Genomic DNA, 8601 nt, shown 5'->3' on the forward strand with positions numbered 1-8601 from the left:
CAGACACACACACACAAAATTTTCTTGATTCATTCATTTTCTGAGGGGCATCGGGTTTGGTTCCCTATCTTAGCTTTGGTAAATAATGCTGCAATAAACATAGCTGTGCTGGTAGTTATAGTATGGTCTTGTTTGATCATTTGGATGAATGCCCAAAAGTGGGATTGCTGGGTCATATGGGAGCTCTATGTGGAATCTTTTGAGGAACCGCCATACTTCTTTCCAAGTGCTTGAACAAGTTTTCACTCCCACCAAGAATGGAGTAGGGTTCCCTTCTGTCCACATACCCTCCAGCATCTGTTGTTGTAAAAATGTGGAAATCTTCATGAATTTGCATGTCATCCTTGCGTAGGCGTCTTGCTAATTCTCTCTGTATTTTTCCAATTTTAGTGTATGTGCTGCCAAACTGAGCACGGAACATTTTTTATACATAAAGTGGAATTGATTTTCCTAAACTAGAAAATTCAACAAAAATAAGTTCAAAAGACTTGTCGTGAAATTTTAGAACCATATATTTCTTATGTAAGCAAACATTTAAGAATAAAGTCGTTAGATATGTCAAAAACAAAATAATTCCAGATATTTGTTGTTCAAGAGATGTGTAAGAGTAGAAATTCAATTATTCTATACATGGCACCTATCATAATGAGCACTGTAGCAAGTCCTAAGGTTTGTTAAAAATTTTATTGTTTTAAATATGTTTAATTTTGGGAATTTGCTTATATATGCCAAAATTAAGACTGTTCGGCAGGTCATAAAACTTTTCCATAAAGTATTTAAGATTTATGGTAGCAGACATATACTACTAAGTATGTACATTTCAGAGTTTATAGAAACTTTACTATGAGAAGTTACAAAGTCTGTGTAAAGAAACAGAGAGAAGAGTTAAGATTTTAACTACACAGTTTCTGTTAAAACTTGAGGGCTTCTTTTATATGTTAGTGAGAAACAAATGATGTTATAAGCCATATACAAATGATGAGATGAGCCATAAAGAAAGAGTAACCTTAGTGGGTAACTTTAAAGGCTACCCGTAGCCTACAAAACTCTTGTGAAATCATAATCTTAGCCAGTTTTAAATGTACAGGAATATGAGTAAATAGTAAAATCTAATATGTAGAACACTTCAAAAACTGGAAACACTGGTGTTTGGTTTTTATTTTATTAAACATTAATAATTAATTATTGGTTTTCTTTATTTGTAGCATTATTTTCCTTTTTGTAATGGAATACAACTTTTCATAACTCATCATCAGGAGGTACTTTGAGAATGTTACTGGGATGTCCACACCATTTTTTATTGATGCATGTGAATATACAAAGAGAAAAATTAAGAACAAAATATTGATTTAAAATTTTCTCAAGTAGAAATCTGAATCAGAAGTGTTGATAAATGTATACACTTAAAATCTTAGTCCTAGGCTGAAGCAGTGTCTTTACAGAATTGAGGCTACAAATGTGAGAGCTGTGTTTTGTTTAGTTTTTTGGTTTGGTTTTTGTTTTTGTGGGGCTTGAACTCTGGAGCCTGAGTGCTGTCCCTCAGCTTTTCAGCTCAAAGATGGTGCTACCACTTGAGCCACAGCACCACTTTTGTCTTTTTCTTCTTCTATGGTGCTGAGGAATCAAACCCAGGACCTCATGCATGCAAGGCAAACACTCTACCACTGAGCCACCTTCCCAGCTTCTGAAAGACTATGTTTTAAGAAATCATCTAAACAACATTTGCTTTCTGGTTTGGGTTATATAATGAAATATATGAATATCTTTTTACATTTTTGTCATTTTCATACTTCTTTTTATTGTGAAAATACTGCACAGAGGAGTAACAATTACATGGGTAAGATAATGAGCACATTACCTTTGTTTCCCCTTTCCATCCCTTCGTATCCTCCCCACCGTCCCTCCAACCAAAGTTGTAAAGTTCTTTTTTCGACATAAAGACTTGTACATCTCATTGTTGAAATGGGTCCTCCTGTATCTCTGTTTTAATGATTTGTTTTTTCCCTTCTCCACATACATCAACTTCATATATAGTGAAAACAGGAGTTATACCATGGGGGAGGGATATACAAAGCAATAAAAACATAATTTTATAAATATGTTAGAATCCATCACATGAAAGATCTCTCTCTCTCTTTTTTTTGTCAGTCGTGGGACTTGAGCTCTAGGCCTGGCAGCTGTCCCTGAGCAATTCAGCTCAAGGCTCATGCTCTACCACTTGAGCCATAGCTCCACTTGTAGTTTTCTGGTGTTTTTTTTTTTTTTTTGTAATTAAGTGATTACAAAATTTGCCAATTTTCACAGTATTTTGGGATGATGATGCTCATTTAAAGTCACAAACTCATTGTAGCTTTCCTGGAGCAAATTGTCTATCACGGTCTGTAACATATAATGGTGTACACATATACACCATACATGTGATCAGCAGCATGGGGTTATTTAATAGTGGTTCGACCAGAGGAGTGGAAGTTCTTTGTTTCTTCTTTTCTTAAGTCCTTCTGCGTGGGTGATTTGCAGGCAGCCTCCTTTTTCTCTGGGCCTCCAGCAGCCCCTGCTGCGCTGCTTGCCACAAGTAAGCACTGGAGGTGGAGTCTTCGTGCTTCTCTGTTCTGAAATTCTTTTTCTCTCTTTCTTTTTTGTTATTTTCCACCTCCTGTATTTCTCTGGGTGTTCATCTTTTTGTTTTTGTCGGTCTCTTGGGGAGGTTAAGCTTAGGAACTCTAACTCTCTTTTTGGTTGGGGAGAGCTGTGGCGTTTCCCTACTGCCCTGTTGCCATCTTGGTCCCCCCTCCCATTTTCATACTTCTAAATTTATACTAACTTCAGCCACTTTATCCTTTGCAAAGTCATGAAATAGCTCTGAGAATTTGCTTCTGTGAAGATTGTTTTTGGATTTATTTCTTCTGCTCTCTATGCATTCCCTATTCTCCAGTTAGAATAATTTCAAATAGTAAAAATGGAAAAAGAGAAAAAAATCATGGTGAAAAAACAGAAGTAGAAAATTCACTGGATTTTTCTGACTACTTCAACCAACGTGAACTATTGGGGAATACATGTACACCTCATTCCCACTGGTACTCAAAGTCTCTAGTTAGGCAATTCTGATGAAGACAAGGAACTAGATGAAAAAGTGAGGAATGGTATCATTTGCTAGAAAAAAATAGAGAGAAGTGTCCAAGCAAATTTCTTCATTGGGCTGTTGAAAATAATCGGCTTACTACAGTGCAGAGACTACTTTCCAAAAAGGCCACTCATGTGAATACTAGGGATGATGATGAGTATAGCTCTCTTCATCCAGAAGCCTACATTAGATACTTAGACATAGTGCTTATATGTGGAATAATACCAGAGTGGCTTCTTTCTTATTGCATCATGATGCAGATACCAATGCCCAAACTAAAGAAGTCTTGACAACCTTGCATCTTGCTGCTGGGAATAGAAATAACAAAGGTACGCTGGATCTGCTTCTATTGAAATATTATATCAAACCAGGTCAAGAACAACTTGGAAGAAGCTGCATTTGATATTGCCAAAAGGTTAAGTATGTATCACCTCTTTGAAGTTGTGGAAGGCTGCAAAAATTTTTCTCCTAAGTCATAATGGTTTGGTTAAGTTTCTTAAATTTCAAAAATGCCTATCCATCTTTGTGTCCATACAAAATATTTTCACAATACAAAGCCACATTAATATCTTACTTTAAATATTCATGGATTCCATGCTATTCTTCCAAGTGAATTGCCTAACTTCGATGTCAAAATGTATTCAAGATTTGTTTGTATACATGTATAATGATTTCTGCAGAGTTTGTGATTTTTATAATCAGAAATAATTTTAACTTATCTGTTGAAATGAGTAATACAGAAACTAAAGATATTTCTGTTGCTTGTCTGAAAAAGGATATTTTAAAGTAATCTGTATTCTGTTTGTATAATATCCATAATCTATTTCATTCTCTCCTAGATATAATACTTTTAATTCTACATTGTTTCATAATATATAGGTTCATTAATAAATGTGTCATTTCAGATAGCATTCGATATAGAAATAGTTTAAGATTCCTTTTTTTTCCCCTAGGTCCTTATAGTATTTTATTTCTTTGGGATAAATTGAAAATGTTATCTAATTTCAAAAATTTTGTAAAGGTTATGCTATATAAAGGCCTTTCTAAGGTGATGATTTAATACACTGATATCAAACTAACTTTCAATTCAATGAATTACATGTATCGTTACAACTGTATTTTTGTAATCAATTTTTAATAACTGTTTTTCATTTCTTGCATCTGAAGAATGAAAAATATGGAATACTACACAAATTTTCATATCATCCTTGTGCAAGTGCCGTGTTAAACTTTGTATTGCAATTAGGGTAGATGTGCTGTTGAAGCATGTAGTATCCTCTAAATTTAAGTAGTTAATGATGCAATCTTTATACAGGCATATATCCTTGGTTGACTATTTGTAACTAGGAAAACTTATTGTTCCTAAAAATGCGATTGATATTACTTCTCTAAAATTCTGTGTATATTGGAAAAAAACTTATATTGTTTGTTCTATTGCTCACATTTGCAAATTTTTTGTCAATGAGTATTTTAAGTCTTTTTCATCTTAGATTTCATCATACTTTGAAGAATTTAAAGCTAGGTCCAAAGGTGATGGCTTTTCAAGTACTTATTTATCAGCTGAGTTAGCTTTGTGGAGCTAAGGATTCAAAGTAAGCCTTGCTTAAGAGCTACTTCTAAACTTCTGCAGCTTAAAAATTCCTATATGAGATCTTATTGGCACAAATGTCTACCTGACCCTTTACCTGTCTTCCATTTAGGAACAGACGAACCAGAATATCTTACCCTGACAGCATAGATTTTCTTACTGGAACAAAACTAATCTTAATTACAAGGGATCATAGAGACAGGAACAGTTTAGATAGAAATGTTTAGACTAGAAGGTATTTTATCAAAATATAATTGGTTATTATACCTAATATTTCAAAAGTATCTAAAGCCAAGAAGGTGAAAAAATTGTTCATATGCATGATTAACTAATGTCCTGGCCAGTCTACCATCCAACCAGGCAGGAATTTACACTACTGCATTTCTATCACCAAATATTTTCAGAGTTACAAGAGAAGTCTATATGTCTCTCCTCGATATTAGGCCTTAAATTGTTAATGTTTTAATCAAAGTGTTTCCTCTTGCCACTGGGCTGTAAATCTTCAAATGGTAAAGCTTTAGGTCCAACTCTACCAAACACTGAGGTAGAGATAATGAAATAATACATTAAATACTTTAAATAATTTGATACTCTAAGCACAACAGAATATTGCAAAACGTGTGCCTTTTACTTATATATAGTTATACATTTTATATTTATATGTGCTGATATTTTAGTTCACACAGTGAAACTTACTAGAATTAATTGATAATTTGACAAATAATTAGGTATTTATTCCAATAAATGGAATTGGAATATAAATAATTAGGTTTAGAATACATATTAGAATATAAAAATATCAATGCAATATCTTTGGTATAAACTTGTGATACATTCTAATGTTCTTGGTCTTCTGAATTCACATTGCAAAAAAAAATAGTTTTCCTCTAATCTATAAGGGATTTTACGCTGCTACTCTGTTTATTGTTTTAACTCACTGGTCCCAAACTGATTTTCTCCATATTTCTGAAGCATTCCTAATGATTATACACAAATTTTGCTGATATGATGTCTACAAGGTATTATTCTTCTGCAGGACCCAAGGGTCCTAGGATCCCAGGTCCCAGTTATCCGCATCATCAGATAACAAGGGCAAGATTTCTCACCTAGGCCCATGCAACATGCCAACAGAAAGTAATTGAAAATCCATCTCAATTTCTCATTTCCTATAGTATTTCAGGACCGCAGCAGTAAGCAATTGTGAAATGCAAGACAACTTAAAATGAAAGATGAGATCACAATATCTGAGAGAAAGTACAGTAATTACAACTTTAAATTTACAGATGCCCAGCCCATATGAGTGAACAAGATCACAAATGTCACAAAATTGTTTTTAATACCCCTCTCCTAATGATTACTGAAAGATTTCAGTCCAGTATAAGTAGGCCTAAAAATTGTTCTGGGAACGATAGATCCATAATTGGTCTACCAAGGCTAGGAAAACTTTACTTACAGGTCAATTATAATTCAGAAAAACATTAATTGAGAAGATCCTTAATGCTTCAAACTACTGGTACTACAGTAAATCTTGGTTCTGTAGTTTAAAAATGCTATCATTCTCAAGGCAATGATAACCTACCTTTAATCTCCTGAAAATATATTCTTTTTCAAAACTTTTTAAAATCACATTCACCAAAATAACATTTGACAAGTAAATGATACTTAGTGACATTACAAGTTTTACAAGTGTAAGGAGCAAGTTACAATAGAGTTGAATTATTTACCCAGCACTAAAGCCAAACACGTTCAACCATTCATTAAAGTGTAGAAATAGTACCCCCCAATATTTGTTTTGTTCAGTAGGTGCCTTCCAGAAATGTGTTAAATAGATCAGCCTCCCATAATTCAAACCCAAACACTAGCTAATAAAGTAAATTTCATCACTTAATAAGGTACATTTTAAAAAGTCACAAATAGTTGCCTTATCATATGTTGTTTTATGTTTTCCCTATCTGTCTAACATAGTATGAAATAAGACTTTAAATCTTGAATATGGGTACTCATCAGAGATGTGACAAATATAAAATCTGTCTTCTATTTCAATCAAATTCCTCTATAATAGTAAATTTTAGTTTTCTTCCTTTTCCAAAACTTATAGGTAGTAGAAAATATTATCCCATGTCAAATAAAATAATCACAAAACTTTGTACAAATCCATTCATAAAAACTGGTTGCTAGGAATATATTCTGAGCCATTTTTAAACTTTCTTGTTGACTAAAGATTAATCTTCCAATGAATGAGAATATTATCACATCTCCAGTCTTGCAAATTGTTATTGCAGATGAATGAAATATGGAAATATAAGCTGACATACGTTCAAGTATATGCAGGATTGAAACTCCATGGAATGTATATAAACCTTTCAAAGTATTAACAGATAGTTTAACAGAATGACTATCAGGAAGTTGAAACCAGAAAGGAATAATAGTAAAAACATAGAATGAATGAAAAATGGAACAAGGGGCAAGTACACCTAGAATACTCAATGTACACATGTGACAAAAGAAGTGGTAAATCTGAAATAAATCTTAGAGAAGGGGTTGGTTGAGAATGATAGAAGGAGTCACCCTGACCCAGGAGCATTGGAAAATTAGATAGACATATTTATTGTAGTACACTTGCACAACATTTTGAAATTCAGTTAAAAACATAACAAAAAACAAAAACACACAAAAATCACAAGCAAACAGCAACCTCTAGATAGAATAAATATGACCTCTCAAAATTTTAAATATTTAATGAAGGGTAGTCTTGGGAAAAGCAAACAAAACTGTTCAAAGAGGGAAGTTTGGGGTAGCAGAGAATTTTGAACAGATTTAAATAGATTGTCTAAGGTTATAAATCACCTGCATCTGCTGCAAATATTTTCTTCTCTGAGTTCTCTTTCTCTGCACTGGATACTCCAGTCCTAAGCCACACTTGATAGCTTGTGAAGATAGATTGGAAGAAACAAGATCAAGAACCCATTACAATACTGGAGACAGAACACTCCTCTATATTTTCTCTCATCTCTCTTCACTACTCTTTCATCATTCTTTTAAGTCAAGTGATTTTGAATTATATCTTTCCTTTTTGTTCTGGCAAAGTAATTAGTCAAACTAATTCACTAAATTTTATTTACCATTTTTTTCTATCATGCTGTTATCTTGTCCAAGAGAGTGCATTAAACTTTACCCTTTCATTTGGTTGCCACGAAAACCCAACATCTATATTAATGAGGACAAACTCTAATGTAAAACTTTGTCTCTGAAAAAACAGTCCAAGGAGCTGTGATCACAAATATTTAGCTATACTTTTTCTTTTACCGTGAAAGTCTTCTTGTGTTTAAAGTGCCCACAAAAATAAGGACTCCACCACTTTTTGATTCAATAACTTCTAACCTCAAAGATATATTTTGCTAACAAGATGCTTCAAGGAAACCGAAGAATACTCCACTTTTATCTTCTCTCTTAAGACTCTCCTTAGACTTGGAAAAAATTATGTGAAGTGAAGTAAGCCAAGCCCAAAGAAACATAGGTCCCATGGTTTCCCTTATTTGCAATAGTTAGTATATGTATGAGTCAAGCAGAAAAGGTCAGATAAGGTGATAGGAAAATGAACCCTAAGATATGTATTTAAATTTTTTTATTTCATGCATTTGTTTCCAATGCATTTATAAGATTATTTCCTTGTTGTTCTGTATGTCCCTCCCCGACAGTATAACCCCTGCTTTCACTGTATTTGATGTCGGTATAATTTGTGGAGGAGAAGGGAAAAACAAGTCGTTTAAATAAGGATACAAGTTGGGCCATCGCAACAATGAGAAGTACAAGTTGACATGTCGAAAATGAATTTTACAACTTTGGTGGGGGCATGGGGGGGTGGGGGAGGCTTGGGTGAGGGGGGAGTCTG

At 33.6% G+C, this 8601-nt stretch overlaps 1 non-coding gene and 1 pseudogene across 1 annotated transcript; both read right to left on the minus strand.

Annotated features, from left to right (window-relative positions):
- Positions 1-307: 307 nt before the first annotated feature.
- LOC122114098 lies at positions 308-414 on the minus strand. The gene has a single exon (XR_006148531.1). It is a non-coding gene; the product is annotated as a U6 spliceosomal RNA (small nuclear RNA).
- Positions 415-4292: 3878 nt separating this feature from the next.
- On the minus strand, positions 4293-4389 carry LOC122114091 (annotated as a pseudogene).
- Between the last annotated feature and the right edge of the window lie 4212 nt (positions 4390-8601).

Source organism: Dipodomys spectabilis, unplaced genomic scaffold (assembly GCF_019054845.1).
Source record: "Dipodomys spectabilis isolate Male_0828 unplaced genomic scaffold, ASM1905484v1 ptg000105l, whole genome shotgun sequence".
Classification (NCBI taxonomy): domain Eukaryota; kingdom Metazoa; phylum Chordata; class Mammalia; order Rodentia; family Heteromyidae; genus Dipodomys; species Dipodomys spectabilis.